Source organism: Rhinatrema bivittatum, chromosome 7 (assembly GCF_901001135.1).
Source record: "Rhinatrema bivittatum chromosome 7, aRhiBiv1.1, whole genome shotgun sequence".
NCBI lineage: Eukaryota > Metazoa > Chordata > Amphibia > Gymnophiona > Rhinatrematidae > Rhinatrema > Rhinatrema bivittatum.
The window spans coordinates 71,517,356-71,535,572 of record NC_042621.1 but is presented as its reverse complement, the minus strand read 5'-3'; the positions used below and the strand labels follow the sequence as shown (position 1 = coordinate 71,535,572).

The window sequence follows — 18,217 nt, the reverse complement described above, 5'->3', positions numbered from 1 at the left end:
CAGTCTCAGAAGAATGCTGAGTGTTTTGATTAATTTAATGAGTTAATTCTAGTATAATGTACAAGGACATTCAGACTGATTAGAAGAAAATACTAAAGCTTGAATACAATTCTGCTCAGAAGTAAGCAGACAGCGAACACTACAATTGCATTCTGGGAGGGTAATTTTTATCATGCCTTACCACAGAAAAAAAAAACCAAGAGAAAAAGTTTAATAAAGAATCTATAGATGCAGTACAATGTGCTAAGAGGCAAATTTAAGGATGTATATTCAGCTGACTTTTGAAGCTTTAAGTCTGGCATGAATATAGGAGCCTCAATGAAATTTAGGTCCAAACTTAGGCCTGGATTTATCAAAATGCGGTAACTACCGCATGCGATAGCAAAAGGGGCGTATTTTATGCTAATATAGCATTTATCGCAATTTGCACGAATTACCTGTGCGAAGAGCTAAGTTAGCGCAAACTGCGATACCATTTTCAGATTCTGCGATAAGTGCCAGACTTGTTGTATTTCCTTCATTCAACCACCAGGGGACCATTGTTAATGGTCCTAGACACGGGGGGGGGGGGGGGGGGGGGTGGAGAGAGAGAGAGAGAGAAAGAGACTGGCCATAATGTCATGGCCCATAGGTAGGTATTTGTATCCCTATGGTAGGCCCACCTAGTAACTCGAGGTGGGGTTTAGGTAAGAGAGTAGGGGGTTAGAGGCCACTTTGACATTCTATGTGACACCTACGAACAGAACAGTGGTCTCTTGTGAAGATTTGCTGGCCTTCGGAGTGAGGAAATTCACTCCAAGATGAGATTTGAGCAAAGTTCTCTCAACCTAGCTTGAGGGACTCTCTACCTGGGTAACATCAAGCTAGGTTGAGAGAACCTTGCCCAAATCTCATCTTGGAGTGAGTTTCCTCACTCCGAAGGCCAGCAAATCTTCACAAGAGATCACTGTTCTGTTCGTAGGTGTCACGTAGAATGTCAAAGTGGCCCCTAACCCCCTACACTCTTACCTAAACCTCACCTCGAGTTACTAGGTGGGCCTACCATAGGGATACAAATACCTACCTATGGGCCATGACATTATGGCCAGTCTCTCTCTCAACCAGTCAATTCACCTGAAATAGGACTTATGGGAGACATCGCAAATGGCAATGAAACCTTACCACATAGTCACGGCAGCTATCGCACAGCCTAACGCAATTCAAAGAGGTGTAGTTAAAATCAGCATTATGGCTGTGCGATAGCTCTTCGCAGACAGGCTAACCCAGCCCACTCTCCGCCCCTAACTCCTCCTATTTTCTGAATTTGCATCACACCATACGATATGGTGCGATTGCATGCGTTAAACACATTTTCTCATGCGGTAAGGGCCTATCGCATGTGTTAACGGGGCTTTTCGCATGCGATAAGCGCTTAACGCATGCGAAAATGCCTTATCGCATTTTGATAAATGACCCCCTTAGATTGTAAGCCCTCTGGGGACAGGGAAATGCCTACTGTACCTGAAAGTAACACCTTGAGCTACATTTTTAATTTACCTGCCGTTATAGTCTGTCTTTTTTTTTTTTCTTTTTAAGTTGCCTTGCTGCTGAGGCAGCCCTTCAACAGTACTTTTCAGCTATCTATCTTATCTATTTCTATCTATATAGACAACAGAGAAAAAGAAAAGCTGCTTTCGGTATGTCCGGATGCAAGGCGGCCACAACCAGTGGCTGCAAGATGTCTATCACTGATGATCACGCCTGCGTCAAGTGTGTAGGACCTGATCATGGCTTAGCTAATTGCCATCACTATGGTCAGATGTCACCTAGATCCAACCAAAACCGAGCTTGGAAGATGGAGGCGCTCCACAATTTGGTAAAGAACCAAAATTGTTGTCCTTGAAGTGGTCCCCTTAGGCTCCCCTCCATGCTGAATAGAGGGAAAGATCCTTGGTCAGGGCTCTTCCACCTTTGGTTCCAGATTCCGGATCTGCCATGGGATCAAGTAAGGAGCAGAGCCATCGAGCGCAGGAGTCTCCCTTGAAGAAGGCCATTTGGCTTCTTTGAGGCCAGTGGTATGGGAGTCTTCAGTGCCATTGACGGAACTGGTCCCTAGCACCATTCCAGGAGCATAGTCAACACCAGTTCCAGTTGTGACCCAGGCACTGTTAGACCCCAGAGATGTCTCTTTGTAGTTGTATCAGAAAGCAAGAGGCCCTTTATATTTATCTCACATTCTCTTTCCAGATCCCAGACCCTCCGGGGCCTCTTCAGTGTCATCTGCCCAAAGCATTTAGCTAGGTGAATCTGCTGCTGAGAATAAGGTAGAAAAAGGAGGCTACCCACATGGACCTTAAGTCAAACTTTAAATGAGATGCCTTTTATACTGTCTGGAAGGACCTGGTCTTGCAGAAAAAGGAATTGTGTTGCTACCTTTGGAGAAGCACACTATATGAGAAAATAAAGACATTCTGTTACTGCAAGTGCCTGACTGTGCAGTTGTTTCTGGTAGTCTGGCAGTAGTCAAGGGCAAGACAAGTGCGGTGTCGTGGGTGGCCAATGGAAAAGTAGCCTGCCTCCAATGCACTGGTATTGGAGGCGGGATACTTTTCCATGGGCCACCCTGTACTTTCCAACATACAGAATATGTTAGCCCCCAGTTGGATGCGCATTTTCGACTCGATATTTTTACCCCTTATATAGTATGGAGTGCATGGAAAACGCGCGTCCAATCCCCCCCGAAACTAATAGCGCCTGCAACATGCAAATGCATGTTGATGGGCCTATTAGTAATTCCCACGCGATACAGAAAGTAAAATGTGCAGCCAAGCCAATCATTTTAATTTCAGCCGGCACCGGGAAAGTGTACACAAAAGCTGAAAAAACTGTTTTTCTGTACAACCTCCGACTTAATATCAAAGCGATATTAAGTCAGAGGCCCCAAAAAATTAAAAAAAAAATTTTTTTTAATTCGCCCGTGGGTTGGAAGACAGATGCTCAATTTTGCCAGCATCCGTTTTCCGAGTCCGTGGCTGTCAGCGGGTTTGAGAACAGACACCAGTAAAATTGAGTGTCAGCTGTCAAACCCGTTGACAGCCACCGCTTCTGTCAAAAAGGAGGCGCTAGGGATTACCGTGGGCCCTCATTTGAATATATATTTTTTTCTGAATCGCGCGCCCAGGAGAGTGGCCTGGGCGCGCGTCGAGAGAGTGGGTGCTCGCCGGCTCTCCCGCGGGGTTTTCTGTATCGGCCTGTATGTAAGTGGCCCTGGAGATCAAGTGGCCCCGAATCACTGCTTTTAAACAGTCCCAGCGCACAGGTGGGGATATTTATTTATTTTTTCCACATCATTGTTGATTTCTAGATATTCAGCTATTATCCCCTCTAGTTTTTTATTAAACTCATTATCTTCTAAAAGCGCATCATTTAGCCGCCAGTATTGTAGCCCCCTATCAGAAGGACTAAGGGAGATTGAGACCCAAACCGGTGTGCATGGTCTCATGTCATTAGGTCTATTTCTACCTGTCTCGTTTTATTTGCTAAACCTTTATCTATCAAAAGCATATCAATGCACAAGTATGATTGGTGAGCAGCCGATTAAAACAGTTCTGTAACCTGGAACGCCAGATGTCAATTAAATTCTCCTGTTTTAGTAAGCGCTTTAAGGCTGTTCGTGCTATTCTCGGGGTACAGCTAGATCCAGTAGAGGTATCCTGATTTGGATTCAATGGTATATTAAAATCCCCGCCCATTATTATAATGCCCTCTGCTTTGTCGTGTATAACCTGCCCCAAATTGTCAAAATATCTTTCTTGATGGCCTTTGGGCACATAGACGCTTACAAGTATGTATGTAGTTCCTCCCCTTATGATGTTGATTAGCATAAACCTACCCTTTGTATCTGTATAACTTAAGTTCAAAAACCACATCTTTCCGGATCCCCACCCCTGCATATTTTGCTAATTGGGAACTTGCAGCAAAAAATCTATGGGGGTAAAACGCTGAATGCATTAAAGACTCATGCCTCTTCTTGAGGTGAGTTTCCTGAATAAAGGAGATATGAGCAGTGGGTGTCTAATTCTTTATATAATAACTACTTTTTTGGGGGGGGGCGTATTGAGCCCCTTGACATTAACGGATATAACTTTCACTAAATCAGACAGACATTCTTATTCAGGAGTATTCACAATATCTCACATAGTACACTGCATATGCCCTTTCTAAATTATGTATATCAAGAGCCCTTGTCACCTCCTTGTAATATAGAATAACCAATGCACCCCTAACAGTTCAAGGACAAATAACTATTTCCCCTCCATCCCATCCTCCCTGCCCTCCCCCTCCCTTCCCTGCTAGCAAAGTGATCCAACCCCACTAGATTCTCCATAGGAGGAAATCATCAGGTGACAGTCGCTCCCCTCCCTCGCCAAGTCGCCATCTGTACTTTCAGTCACCTTATAGAATGTTCTTACCACATCCAGCATGGTCCTTAATTCCTGTGTGTTTTCGTTAGATATTCTCCATCCATTTCATAGCCACAAAAGCTCAGTCATTTAGTTAGTATGGAAGCTTTAATCTCAGTCCTTCTCGCCTTTTCATGTATTACTCTTAGCAGAGGAGATCGATTCTGCCAAGTTGCATCGTAGCCTCTTGCCCCCTTTTGTCACCCGTTGCCAGCGAGGTTGATCCTCCATGGTATGTTTCGCAGCTGCCTTAGTTGTGGGTGGTAAATTGATTATAAAGCCCTGATCTTTTAAAATGGTAGCCGCTTCTATGGCCGTTTTTATCTTATGGGTAACGCCTTGTATCATAAAACTCGGTCCAAATGGGAAGAACTATCTGTAACGTATGTTTCATTGTGGAGAAAGCTAGTGATTCTTTCAAGACTTGCCTCTTTTTTAATGTGGTCGGAGAGATATTCGCAAACACAGCAATTTTACTGCCTTCTCACTGCCATAGGTTCTGTTTGTGAGCATTAATTAAAATCTTTTCCTTAGTGACAAATGATAGGAAACATACTATTATATCGTGGGGCCTATTCTGAGCTCTTGGTCCCAGTGGGATATCGATTAATGTTTTCCTTACCGACATGTCTCAGGTTCAATTGTTGACTGGAACGTGTATTCGGCAAATTACAGGTAAGGATGTTGTTATATTAGTTTAGATCTTAAAACCTAGTGAGGGAGCTTGCTTTCATGCGACTGTTCACCCTGATGACATTTCCTCCTCCCTAAAATTTCATTTTTTTAGTTACTTCTAAACCCTGGGGTGTATACCATCTAGTCCAGGTGATTTACTACTCCATCAGTTTGTCAATCATGCCTACCACATCTTCTAGGTTCACCATGATTTGGTTCAGTCCATCTGACTCGTTCCGGAGAAGGTTTTCATAGGTAATGATTATCTCCCCCAACATCCTCTTCAGTAAACACAGAAGCAAAGAAATCATTTAATCTTTCCATGATGGCCTTATCTTCTCTAAGTGCCCTTTTAACCCCTCGATCATCTAACGGTCCAACTGACTCCCTCACAGACTTTCTGCTTCTGATATATTTAAAAAGTTTTTACTGTGAGTTTTTGCCTCTACGGCCAACTTCTTTTCAAATTCTCTCTTAGCCTGTCATCAATATCTTATATTTAACTTGCCAATGCTTATGCTTTATCCTATTTTCTTCTGTTGAATCCTTTTTCCAATTTTTTAATGAAGATCTTTTGGCTAAAATAGCCTCTTTTACCTCACCTTTTAACCATGCCGGTAATCATTTTACCTTCCTTCCACCTTTCTTAATGTGTGGAATACATCTGGACTGTGCTTCTAGGATGGGTTTTTTTTTTGGTGGGGGGTTTTTTTGTTTTGTTTTTTAAACATAGTCCACGCATCTTGCACACTTTTTACCTTTGTAGCTGCTCCTTTCAGTTTTTTTTTAATTTTTCTCATTTATCAAAGTTTCATTTTTTGAAAGTTTAGCACGAGGGCCATGGATTTGCTTACTATCCCCCCCTTCTAGTCATTAATTCAAATTTGATCATATTATGATCACTATTGCCAAGCGGCCCCACCACCGTTACCTCTCTCACCAAATCCTGTGCTCCACTGAGAATTAGATCTAAAATTGTTCTCTCTCTCGTCGGTTCCTGAACCAATTGCTCCATAAAACTGTCATTTATTCCATCCAGAGGAACTTTCTCTCTCTAGCATGTCCCAATGATACATTTACCCAGTCAATATTGGGGTAATTGAAATCTCCCATCATTACTGCACTACCAATTTGGTTAGCTTCCTTAATTTCTCTTAGCATTTCACTGTCTGTCTCACCATCTTGGCCAGGTGGACGCCTGGACAGTAGTATACTCATATCACTATACTCTTCCCCAACACACAAGGGATTTCTACCCATAAAGATTCGATTGTGCATTTAGTCTCATGCAGGTTGTTTATCCTGTTGGACGCTATGCCATCCTGGACATAAAGCTCCATACCGCCCCCCAGAAGCTCCTCTCTGTCATTGCGATACAATTTGTACCCCAGTATCGCACTGTCCCATTGATTATCCTGCTTCCACCATGTCTCTGAGATGCCAATTAAGTCTGTCATCATTCACTGCTACACATTCTAATTCTCCCATCTTACTTCTTATTCTGGCATTAGCATACAAACATTTCAAAGTGTGGTTTTTGTTTGTATTTTCATTCTGCTTTTTAATTGATAGGGATAAGTTAGAATATTTTTTAGCTCAGGTGAGTTTTTAGTTACAGGCACTTGGACTACTTTTCTTATTATTGGAATCTCACTCTAATGCATCATTAGTATACTTTGAAGATACCCCTCTCCGAACCATGCGCTGCTGAGTGACTAGTCTAGTTTAAAAGCTGCTCTATCTCCTTTTTAAAGGTTAGCGCCAGCAGTCTGGATTCCACCCTGGTTAAGGTGGAGCCCATATCTTCAGAAAAGACTCCCCCTTCCCCAAAAGGTTCCCCAGTTCCTTAGAAAACGGAATCCCTCTTCCTTACACCATCCATGCATTGAGACTCCGGAGCTCTGCCTGCCTCTGGGGACCTGTACGTGGAACAGGGAGCATTTCAGAGAATGCTACTCTAGAGGTTCTGTATTTAAGCTTTCTACCTAAGAGCATAAATTTGGTTTCCAGAGTCTCCCTCTCACATTTTCCTATGTTGTTGATGCTCACATGTACCATGACAGCCGGCTCCTCCCCAGCACTGTCTAAAATCCTATCTAGGTGACGTATGAGGACTGCCACCTTCGCACCAGGTAGGCATGTTACCAGCGATCCTCACGCCCACCGGCTGTCTACATTCCTAATAATCGAATCACCAACTATGACGGCCGACCTAACCTTTCTCTCCTGGGCAGTAGGCCTTGGAGACACATCCTTGGTGCGAAAGGACAATGCACCACCTAGAGAGTAGGTCCTTGCTACAGGATCCTTTCCTGCTGCACCAAGTTGATGCTCTCCGATCATGAGACCTTCTTCCTCCAAGGCAGCACCAGGTGTGCCAGTCTGAAGTTGGGACTTGGCTACTATGTCCTTGAAGGTCTCATCTGTATACCTCTGTGTGCCTCGGCTCCGCCAGGTCTGCCACTCTAGCCTCCAGAGATTGGATTCGTTCTCTGAAAGACAGGAGCTCTTTGCATCACATGCACATGTACAATTTATCACCAGCAGGTAAAAAAAAAAAATCATACATTTGACACTCAATGCAAAAGACTGGGAAGCCCCCCCTCTTGCTGCTGGAATGCTGCCTTCATCTCAAATTTGTTCAGTTCCTAGTTTAGGTTGCTTTGGAAGTAGGAATGTGTCTTATTAGTGAATTCACTATATGTCTGGTAGTGGCCTACAGGGGACTGATCAAACTCTCAATAAGGTGTGGGGAATTCGTGACGTTAAGTTAAAAGGCTGATTTGTTTTGGGGGGGGCGGGGTTTGGGGTTTTTTTTTTTTAGTGTGAAAGTGGCACCTGCCTTTTAAAGGATGAGCTAGGGGTGGGTGGGTGGGTGCGGGTTGGGAAATATAAACACTTTCTGTTATTTGCTGCCTTACTGATTATTAAAAGCACAAACACTAAAAAATATACCCCAATAGTTTAGTTCGCCCCAATACTAAATAAAAACTATTTCCCAAGCAAAACTTACTGATTCCTTTCAGCTACCAGCAAGGTGATCCTCTCCTCTCAGTGCTCCCACTGAGCTTCTCTGACTAGTTCCCTAGCTGGGCTTGATGGACCCTTGGTTTGACCCAGTATGGCATGTTCTTATGTATTTGAATTTTGCAATTATTTAACTTTATTAATAAAGCTTTCTTTGTGGACAAAACTCAATTTGATCACTTTAATCACGCCAATTTAATATAGTTCATTAATTCCTCTTACTCTTTCTGTCACTACTGCTTCTGGTCAACAGTACTGTTCACTAGCCATTGCTCTGCTGCTTCAGTCTGTACATTCTATGAACAGAAGAAAAGTTTTAAAATAGACTGTAGACAACTGAAGTCATTTTCCTTTTTCCTTTAAAGCAATGTTGGCCTTTAATTCAGCCAATGTTTTGTCCTAATTCTGGCCAATTTATCCCCTCAGTAATCTTGTTTTTTCAGCAAGTTAAAGCTGTTAGTAACCTTTGAAAGTTAACAATGTTATGAGTTTTCACTCTGGAACAGACCTTTTGAAGTATTAAAAGATGGAGTTGTATTTTGTTTTTTTTTCTCACAATTATTTTTTTGTAACTGATTTTAATCCCTGGTGAAGCATGTGTCTTACAGTTGTCAGAGTTGGTGAAAGATGGTTGGAGATTTTTCAGAGAAGGATCTGCATTAGGGTTGCATTGTAGGCATACAAGATGCCATTAGTCGCAATAATTCTCATTGCCCTTGTCTTCCTGGACAGGATCTGGACTAGTCCAGCAGGTCACAAGGAAATAAAATTATCAGGTAAGCTTAATTTAACCTTCCTTATCATCCTGTTAGACCAGTCAATATGTATGGGAGTTACCTCTGCATAGCCCTGCCAGAATGTCCAGGATCCACTGGTCCAATGTGATTCGGGTACCTTAAAAGCCTGATACTATTGTGGGGGAGACCATGCTGCAGATCATGAAAGATGGCACCCTGAGCCTGTGGCTGAGGGGGCTTCACCCTTAGTCTTTCTGGCCCCTTTTTTTTTTTTTTTTTTTTTAAGTGTATACCTATCAGCTCAAAACCTCCAAAACTCTCTGCTTTGGCACCTTGGCCCTCGCATACCTACTCTGGGCTTATCTTTGGGCACCCTCTGGGGTGTAGATTCACCTTTATCTCTAATGAGCCTTTCCAGCCCCTCCCCAAACAATAGGCCTCTTCTGAAAAGCGACTTACCAAAGCAGGCTTTGAACACTGCATTTCTCATCCAATTTCGGTGCCACAGCAGCCTTCTCGCAGCCACCTCCGAGGCCACTGTCTGGGATGCCATCCTTATAAGATCATACAGAATGTTTTAAGTACACACATCTGACTATTCTCACCATTTACTCTGATTCTGGGAGCTGCTGAACTGCAAAGGCCACATAGCCTCTATATAGTGACCTATAATGCCAAAGTACTGGTGGAGAAGGCCTGCTTAAAAATTGACTATTTTCCTATCCTGAGCATCCCTTGGCGAAGTCCCACCATCAACCAGTAGGGTTGTTTTGTGGATGACAGCCAAGACTAAGGCATCAACCTTGGGAATTCTTAGGAGTACTTTCCTATCCATTATTGGCAGGGGATAGAACCTACTCATAAGCCTTCCGGCCTTTTGAGCCCACCTGGTGAGTGACCCATTCTCCTAACATCATCCTCAGTGCAGGGTGTAAAAGGAAGGCTTTTGATGGCTTCCAAACTCCCTGTAGTATAGGGTCCCATCCTAGCTAATCATTCCCTTGAGGATCAGATACCTTAAGGGCAGACATCAAATTGGAAATAAGAGCTGTATGGAGAATGCATACCACTGCATATTCTTGTTCCTCTGAGGAGCATTCCCTCTCTTCCAGGGGTTCTTAGGGCCTAGAATGATGTGTATCCAGATCTGACCCAGAAAGCTCTCTTGAACCCTGAGTAAGAGTCTGGGCTGAAGAGCCAGTGTCTCTTATTGCCTATCTGCCCATTTCGGAGTGGGACCTTAGACGGCACAGGCTGGTCCAATCCTGGCCTCTGAATGGTCAAGAAAGTCTATTACATAAACAAACTGTCGGGACTGCTCCAATGGCCCCCACTACATGATCCTCCTGAGGAGGCTCTGGTGTCCCCAGTCCCTGGACATATTCCCCATCATGCTTCCCTACTGAGAATGTCTAAGGTAGAGGATCTCCTGGTAACAGGCCGCACGGGGTTCATAGGCCTTCAGGATTTGATGTGCCAACCCCTGCAGCTTCTGCTGCATACCCCATCAAGCCAGCTGCTTGCTCCTGCCCTTCCAAGGTGTGAGAGGCCAGCATCTCCTGCAGGGGATGCTCCACCTCACGGTCACATACTGGGCACAAGGAACCTGCCACTGTTGACACCTTCTTAATGCCATAGACCACACACCTCTGGCCTCTCATAATGACCCTTTGCAGAGGAATCTTATTTCCTGCTTAAACAATGCTCTCTTCAAGCCCTGGCATCTCACAGCAGACCAGCTCATACCCAAACTCCTGCCGCAGGTGCTGCCGCTCTGCCACAGCTGCAATTAAACAGCCACGGTGCCCTACATGGCTTCTCTCTCTCTCCTGCGGTATACTTACCCTCCTAGGCTTCTGTGATGCTGGCAGCCATGGCCCCTTGCATATGGGGAGTCAAAGTTTCCTTCCTGTTCTGCTTTTTTTTTTTTAATTTTAATCAAGCCCTGCTGTGCCCAGAGCAGAGAGAAGAGAAAGAAAGCACAGAGAAAGGTAGCAAATACACAAAGGGTGGGGAGAAGTGGAGGAGAAGCAGTCCAAAATCCTACCATGCATCCCAGGCTCCTAATTCTCTGGGGTGGTGGAGAGGAAAGCCTCATACCATGGTACTCAGACTCTTAAGGGAACTGTGAGAGGACCAGAGGGAATTCAAGTGGGCGATTTTGTTTTTTTTAAACTTTCCAATCTAACTTTAAAATTTCCATGGGGCATAGCCTCAAAGGACCATTTCTCCAGGAGCAAGAGAGCTCAACCACGGTGAGGATGAACCAAGACTAGGAGCTTGAACACCTGTCTATGCATCACAACTGCTGGGAAAGCAAATGTTGCTTACCTGTAACAGGTGTTCTCACAGGACAGCAGGATGTTAGCCCTCACATATGGGTGACCATCAGAATGGAGCCCAATCACGGAAAACTTCTGTCAAAGTTTCCAGAACTTTGACTGGCCCCTACTGGGCATGCCCAGCATGGCACTAACCCTGCAGCCAGCAGGGGTCTCCCTTCAGTCTTATTTAAAAGCTGTGCCGAAAAATAAAATAATAAAACGTTACGAACCCAACACCGCGAGGCGGCAGGCGGGTTTCACGAGGACTAACATCCTGCTGTCCTGTGAGAACACCTGTTACAGGTAAGCAACATTTGCTTTCTCACAGGACAAGCAGCATGGTAGTGCTCACATATGGGTGAGTACCGAGCTAAGGATGTCAGAACATGCACCAAATGTACCCAAAGGCGTGCAACAGGCACAGCAACTGGGGTGGAATTTGGTAGAGGGCATCCTGAACCCCACCGGGCAGGCGGAAGGGTGTAGGTACGTCACGTTGTAAATAGGTTACGAAGGATAGACTGGCCGAAGATGGAATCTTGTTTTCCGGCTTTGTCCAAGCAATAAATGGGCTGCAAAGGTGTGGAGAGAACTCCAGGTAGCAGCCCTGCAAATGTCAGGAAGCGGCACCGATCGCAGGTGTGCTACTGAAGTTGCCATGACCCTCACAGAGTGTGCTTTAACACGGTCTTGAAATGGAATACCCGCTTGCTGATAGCAGAAGGATATGCAGTCCGCCGCCAACCAGTAGGACAGAGTCTGCTTACCCACAGGCTTCCCCAACTTGTTAGGGTGGAAAGAGACAAACAATTGAATGCTTTCCCTGTGGGCAGCTGTATGGTCTAGGTAGAATGCTAGATCCCGTTTACAGGTCAAGGGTATGCAGAGCCTGTTCTCCTGGAGTGGCATGGGGCCTGGGAAAAAAGGTAGGTAGTATGATGGATTGATTGAGATGAAAATCCGAAACTACCTTAGGTAAGAATTTAGGGTGAGTGAGGAGTACCGCCCGGTCCTGCAGAAGTTTAGTGTAAGGCGGATAGGTAACTAGGGCCTGCAATTCACTAACTCTGCGAGCTGAAGTGATAGCCAAAAGGAAAATCACTTTCCATGTGAGATATCGAAGTTCACAAGAGTGAAGAGGCTCGAATGGTGGTTTCATGAGCCGACCCAAAACCAGATTAAGGTCCCAAGAAGGGGGCCGGAGGACATAGTGGAGGCTTGATGTGGAGCAAGCCCTTCAAAAAACGTGTTACAAGGGGTTGTACTGATATAGGGACATCCGCGACACCTTTATGGAAGGCGGCTACTGCACTGACATGCATTCTGATGGAAGAAGTCTTAATACCTGACTCTGATAGATGCCAGAGATAGTCCAGAAACTTCGGGATTGGACAGGAAAAGGGGTCAAGGGCCTGAGAATAGCACCATGACGTGAACCTTTTCCATTTGTAAGAGTAAGATTTTCTCATGGAAGGCTTCCACGAAGCAATCAAGACACGGGAAACTGGTTCAGAAAGATTAAGTGGCTGAAGGATTAACGTTTCAACATCCATGCTGTCAGGGACAAGGCTTGAAGATTGGGATGGCGTAGGCACCCGTCGTTTTAAGTGATGAGAAGCGGGTCCTTTCCCAAGGGAATGTGCCTGTGGATGGAGAGATCCTGAAGTATTGGAAACCACACTTGGTGTGGCCAGTGAGGTGCTATCAGGATCTTAGTTCCCTTGTCCTGACGTAACTTCACGAGAGTCTTCGAGAGAAAAGGAAGTGGAGGGAATGCATAGAGCAGACCGGTTGCCCATGAGAGGGAGAATGCGTGTCTGGGTTGAGAATGTGTGCTGCGAATGAGAGAGCAGTAGTTCTCCACTTTGCGGTTTTGTGGGGACGCAAAGAGGTCTATCTGAGGATATCCCCATTGTTGGAAGATGAAATTCGCTACCAAGGGGTTGAGAGACCACTTGTGCGGTTGAAAGACGCGACTCAGCTTGTCTGCCAGCACATTGTCCACTCCCGGCAAGTAGGTGGCTCTAAGGTACATCGAATGGGAGAGAGCTTCCGCCCAAATCTGCGCAGCTTCCTGATACAGAAGGAAGGAGCCCGTGCCTCCCTGCTTGTTGATGTACCATATGGTCACCTGGTTGTCCGTCTGAATCAGGATGACTTGATTTGAGAGGCAACCCTGAGAAGCCCTGAGAGCATATCTGATTGCTCGAAGCTCCAGGAAATTTGTTTGGTTTGGCTTCCTCTGGAGACCAAGATCCTTTTGTCTGCAGATTGGCCACATGGACTCCCCATCAGAGGTTGGAAGCGTCTGTGGTGAGAGTGATTTGAGGATCTGGAGCCTGGAAGGGCAAGCTCTGGAGGAGATTGATTTGATTTTTCCACCAGGCGAGAGACAGAGTGAGTTGGTGACGTGGACAACGGTCAACAGGGGCTGAATGGATTGAGTCCATTGAGACCTTAGAGTCCAGTGCATGAGTCTCATGGCTAAGTGGACCATTTGTGTGACATGGACTGAGGACGCCATGTGTCCTAGGACGACGAGAAATTGTCGTGCAGTCACAGAGTGCTGAGACTGCACCTGGTGAGCAATGGACACAAGAGTTAGTGCTTGTTGTTGAGGCAGGAAAGCCTTTGCCTGCAAGGTGTCCAAGTCTGCCCCAATGAACAACAAGGTTTGAGATGGGACTAAGTAGGATTTGTCATAGTTGACGAGAAATCCTAATGAAATTAGAGTGTGTAAGTTTAGATTGAGTGTCGACAGAGCAGCTTGCTGAGTGGGAGCCCTGATTAACCAATCGTCCAGGTAGGGGTAGACATGAACACCTTCGGTTCTGAGGAAGGCTGCGACAACTACGAGGAATTTTGTAAAGACTCGTGGCGCAGATGCTAGGCCAAATGGAAGCACTCGATATTGATAGTGCTTGGGGCCTACTAGAAACCTCAGGTATTTGCGATGAGATGGAGTTATCGCAATATGAGAGCGTATGCGTCCTGGAAGTCCAGAGAGCAGAGCCAGTCTCCTCTTTGTAGAAGAGGTAGAAGCAAGCCCAAGGTGACCATCTTGAACTTTTCTCGCTGGAGGTACTTGTTGAGGGCCCGTAGGTCCAGAATAGGACGAATGCCTCCCGATTTTTGGGGGATTAGAAAGTACCGGGAATAGAACCCTAGGCCATGCTGAGAGTATGGTACGGGTTCTATTGCTTTGAACTGGAGAAAGAGGGAGACCTCTTGATCCAGAAGAATGGTGATTGAGTGCCATATGTTGTGGAAATGCCATATGTGTGAGGCAGTGGAATCTGGCTGCTGCTCTCTAGGTGGAAGTCAAAAACCTGAAGCAGGCCCTGGTTGAGGAGCTGCTTCTGGCTTTTGTTTACGTGTTTGATGAGACTGCAGTTTTTGATACGGTCTCGTGGCATGTGATCTGGTTGGTGGTGGGTAGGACTTCTTCGAGCGGAAGAAGGACTTCTTAGAGTCCTTTCTGAAGGGCTGTTTTGAAGAGAAGTCTGAAGGCATCAGAGAGAGCTGTCTTAGGGTTTCATGATGGTCCTTTAAGTTCCGCGCCACTGTCCGTTGAATCTGTTCGCCAAACAGATTATCTCAGACACAAGGCAGGTCGGATAACCTGTCTTGTACTTCCGGGGGAAGGTCAGAAGACTTGAGCCAGGCCCACCTTCTTACCGATACTTCTTGCAGATACTCTAGTAGAAGTATCAAAGATGTCATAAGATGTTCTGATCCCATGTTTGCCTGCCTCAAAACCCTTGTTTACTAGGGTTTGTAATTGTTCTTGAAATTGCTGAGGCAGGGAGTCAGAGAAGTCCTGTATCTGCTTAAAAATGGCCCTATTATATTGGGTCATATAAAGCTGATAGGTGGCAATCCGGGAGATGAGCATGGACCCTTGGAAGACTCGGCAACTGATGGCATCTAGGAACTTCTGTTCCTTGCCAGGTGGAACAGAAGAGTGAGGCTTTGACCTTTTTGCTCTCTTCTATGCAGACTCCACCACTACAGAGTGGTGATCTAACTGTGATTTCTGAAAGCCTGGAGCTGACTGCACCAAATAGGTAGTGTCAGCTTTCCTGTGGACTGGAGGAATGGAGCCAGGATGTTCCCAGTTCTTCTTTAGGAGATCCAGAAAAACCTGGTGGATAGGGATAGAGGTGTTTACTTTAGGGGCATCCAGGAATTAGGCACCAGATGATGGAGTTGCTCCATCATCCTGTTCAGTCTGTAATTGGAAGGGAACCAATTCAGACATTTCTTTCACAAAATTTATAAAGGAGAGGTCCTCTGGAGGAGAATGCTTCCTACGTCCAGTGGGTGAAGGTGGTGAAGGTAAATCATTGGTGTCTGGAGAGGAATCATCAGTCCAGGTATCATAAGGATCAGCAGCTATCCCTCTAGGAACTAGAGGGGGACGGGATGGTGGGATACCTGAAGGTCCTGGTCTAGGCTCCAAAGGAATCAAAGGAATTATCGGAGGCACTGATAAATGCATCAAAGGCACCGGCACAGGCATCGATGGATGGCTATGTGGCGCCAATGGATGTATCGGTGGCGAGGGACGTATCGGCATCAATGGTTGAGGCAGAACTCCCGATGGAGGGATGCGGAACGGTGTTTCTCCTCCCGATGACACTAAGTGGGGAGGGCACCGGAGCCATCAGAGACCCAGGATCCATCGGTGGAAAAGCGGCCATGAGTGCTTCCATCCTGGAGAGCAGCGGTGCCAGTGCTGCCAGAATCAGGTCGATGATTGGTTCCACAATCAATACCGGTGTCTGAGGAACCTGAAGTCGTTGCATCGCCTTGTCGATAGCCTCCAGAACCATCCGGTCCAGTTCTTCTCGGAGACCTGGAGCAAGCAGCCCCGGCTCCGGAACAGCAGAGGCATAAGCAGGAGGGACCACCATTAAAGGCGGAGTCGCGGCTCCCAATCCCCTGTCAAGTGAGGGTTGCCTTGGTAACCCGGTTGCAGAAATGGTCGGTGCCTTTTCTGGATGGGGTTTCTTCGACAGCGGCTCGGAAGATGGTGAGGTCGATGATTTCGCTCCCTCGATGGTCCGAGACTTACGGTGTCGATGGCGATGTTTGTCCCTGCGATCCTCTCAGTCCTAAGGGGGAGTAGAGGGTGTCGATGGCCGAGAAGTCGTCTATGCTGGGCGGTCACCGGCCGGTGGTCGATGCTGGTGCGAAGATGATGGTGCCAGCTCGGACAATGTTGATGCAATGGACAGAGTCGGGGTTTGAGCACAGAAGAGAAGTTCCATCTTCTCCATTTTGGTCTTGTAACCTTTTGGTGTCATTAGGGCACATTTGGTGCAGGTCAAGACATCGTGCTCGCATCCTAGACATATTACACAGACTTTATGGGGGTCTGTGATAGACATGGTGCAGGTACAGTCCGGGCACCGACAGAACCCCGACGCCATGGCAAAAAAATCGAGCCGCGGTATGGTCGATGGCCAGTAGGCCACGAGGGCCAAACTCAATGGTAATCGACGGAAAACAGGTAAAAACTTACTGGAGTACTGCAGTCTGAAAAAAGTTAGAGGAGTGACCCCTGTGGGACAAATTAACTTTTAGTAATTCCGTGAGGAAAATTCCTGTCAGGAATCTCTGTAGAGCTCCTTTACTGTGAGGCTACTGCTGCGTGGAAAAAAGAAGACTGAAGGGGGACCCCTGCTGGCTGTGGGGTTAGTGCCATGCTGGGCATGCCCAGTAGGGGTCAGTCAAAGTTCTGGAAACTTTGAAAGAAGTTTTCCGTAATTGGGCTCCATCCTGTGATGTCACCCATATGTGAGGACTACCATCCTGCTTGTCCTGTGAGAAAAGAGACTACTAGGACTGGACCAGGAGCACACCTCCCTTTATAAGCCCAGGTGAGGTTGTAAAAGAGGTGTGGTTCTCTGTCTGCTGTGGAGGCGGAAATCCCATATGTAATGGCTGGTCTAGCAGGATAAGGAAAGAGAATTTATGCGTGACAGTGTAGTTGGATGGGGGAGTGGAAGACAAAGTTGAAAAGTGCATCCATTCTGAATCTCAGGGTGACCACAACTCAGAAGTTCCCAGATAGGGAAATCAGCCCTTTGCAGTCTCTATAGGATAATTTTCTGCCTGTCCCAAACCCACATCCCAGATAGAATCTGATTAGCCAGGTGAAGCTATCCCACTGGGACTAATTTAACTAGCAGTTTTTTCTTTAAAACAGCGGCATTACCCCTTTCCTCTCAATTCACAACATCCTGAAACTAAGATTCACAGGTGTCTTACCCATAAAGCAGTATTTACCTCGTTTCCTTCCCCCTTTGGGATGCTGTCTGGCAAAATGCTCCATATCGCTAGGCTGCTTCTGAGAGTGTGCAGTCCCTAACTCTATCACAATCTAACATGAACAAATGCTTCCACTAAAACATGGAATTTTTTTTTTTTAACTTGCTAAAAATGTAATATCCATGCCAAAACAGTTAATGGGTTATTGTCACGAACTAGCAGATCTCAAATCCTGGACAGAATAGACCAGAAGCTTTCACAAAACCCACACAAGGCACAACCTTAACATGTATTATCCTGCAGCAACCAAAAGAGCCTGCCTAAGAAGTTAGCAAGAGAAACATCCCGATTAGCAGTAGAATTTAAAGGACAACTCTGAAAACTATTCCCTACTAGCACAATAGGGATGCTTCCTCCAGAACCTCAGACTTACTCCCAAATTCCCTAGACTGACTTCCTGGTTTCTTGACCTCAACATGGACTGAGATTGTGCCATTTTCTACTTTGTTTCCGAATGACTCTGCTGCAAATTCTGGAGATACCCATTCATGCTCTGATCAGGCATTATTTTCCTTGTTTTCCCTGTCAATCACCTATGGACTGACCAGAACTTGATACTTATGCACTAAATTGTAGCATGTATGTGCTAAAATATGAGCACAATAGTGTAAATACACTAATAGTGTGTATATTAACTCATTAACACTGTAGCTTCTGTGTGTTAAGAATCTATGTA

At 45.8% G+C, this 18,217-nt stretch overlaps 1 protein-coding gene across 4 annotated transcripts in view; it reads right to left on the bottom strand.

Moving 5' to 3' along the window:
• The window catches only part of ADCY7 (adenylate cyclase 7), a 331,521-nt gene that overhangs the window by 196,559 nt on the left and 116,745 nt on the right, over window positions 1-18,217 (bottom strand). The window lies entirely within an intron of this gene.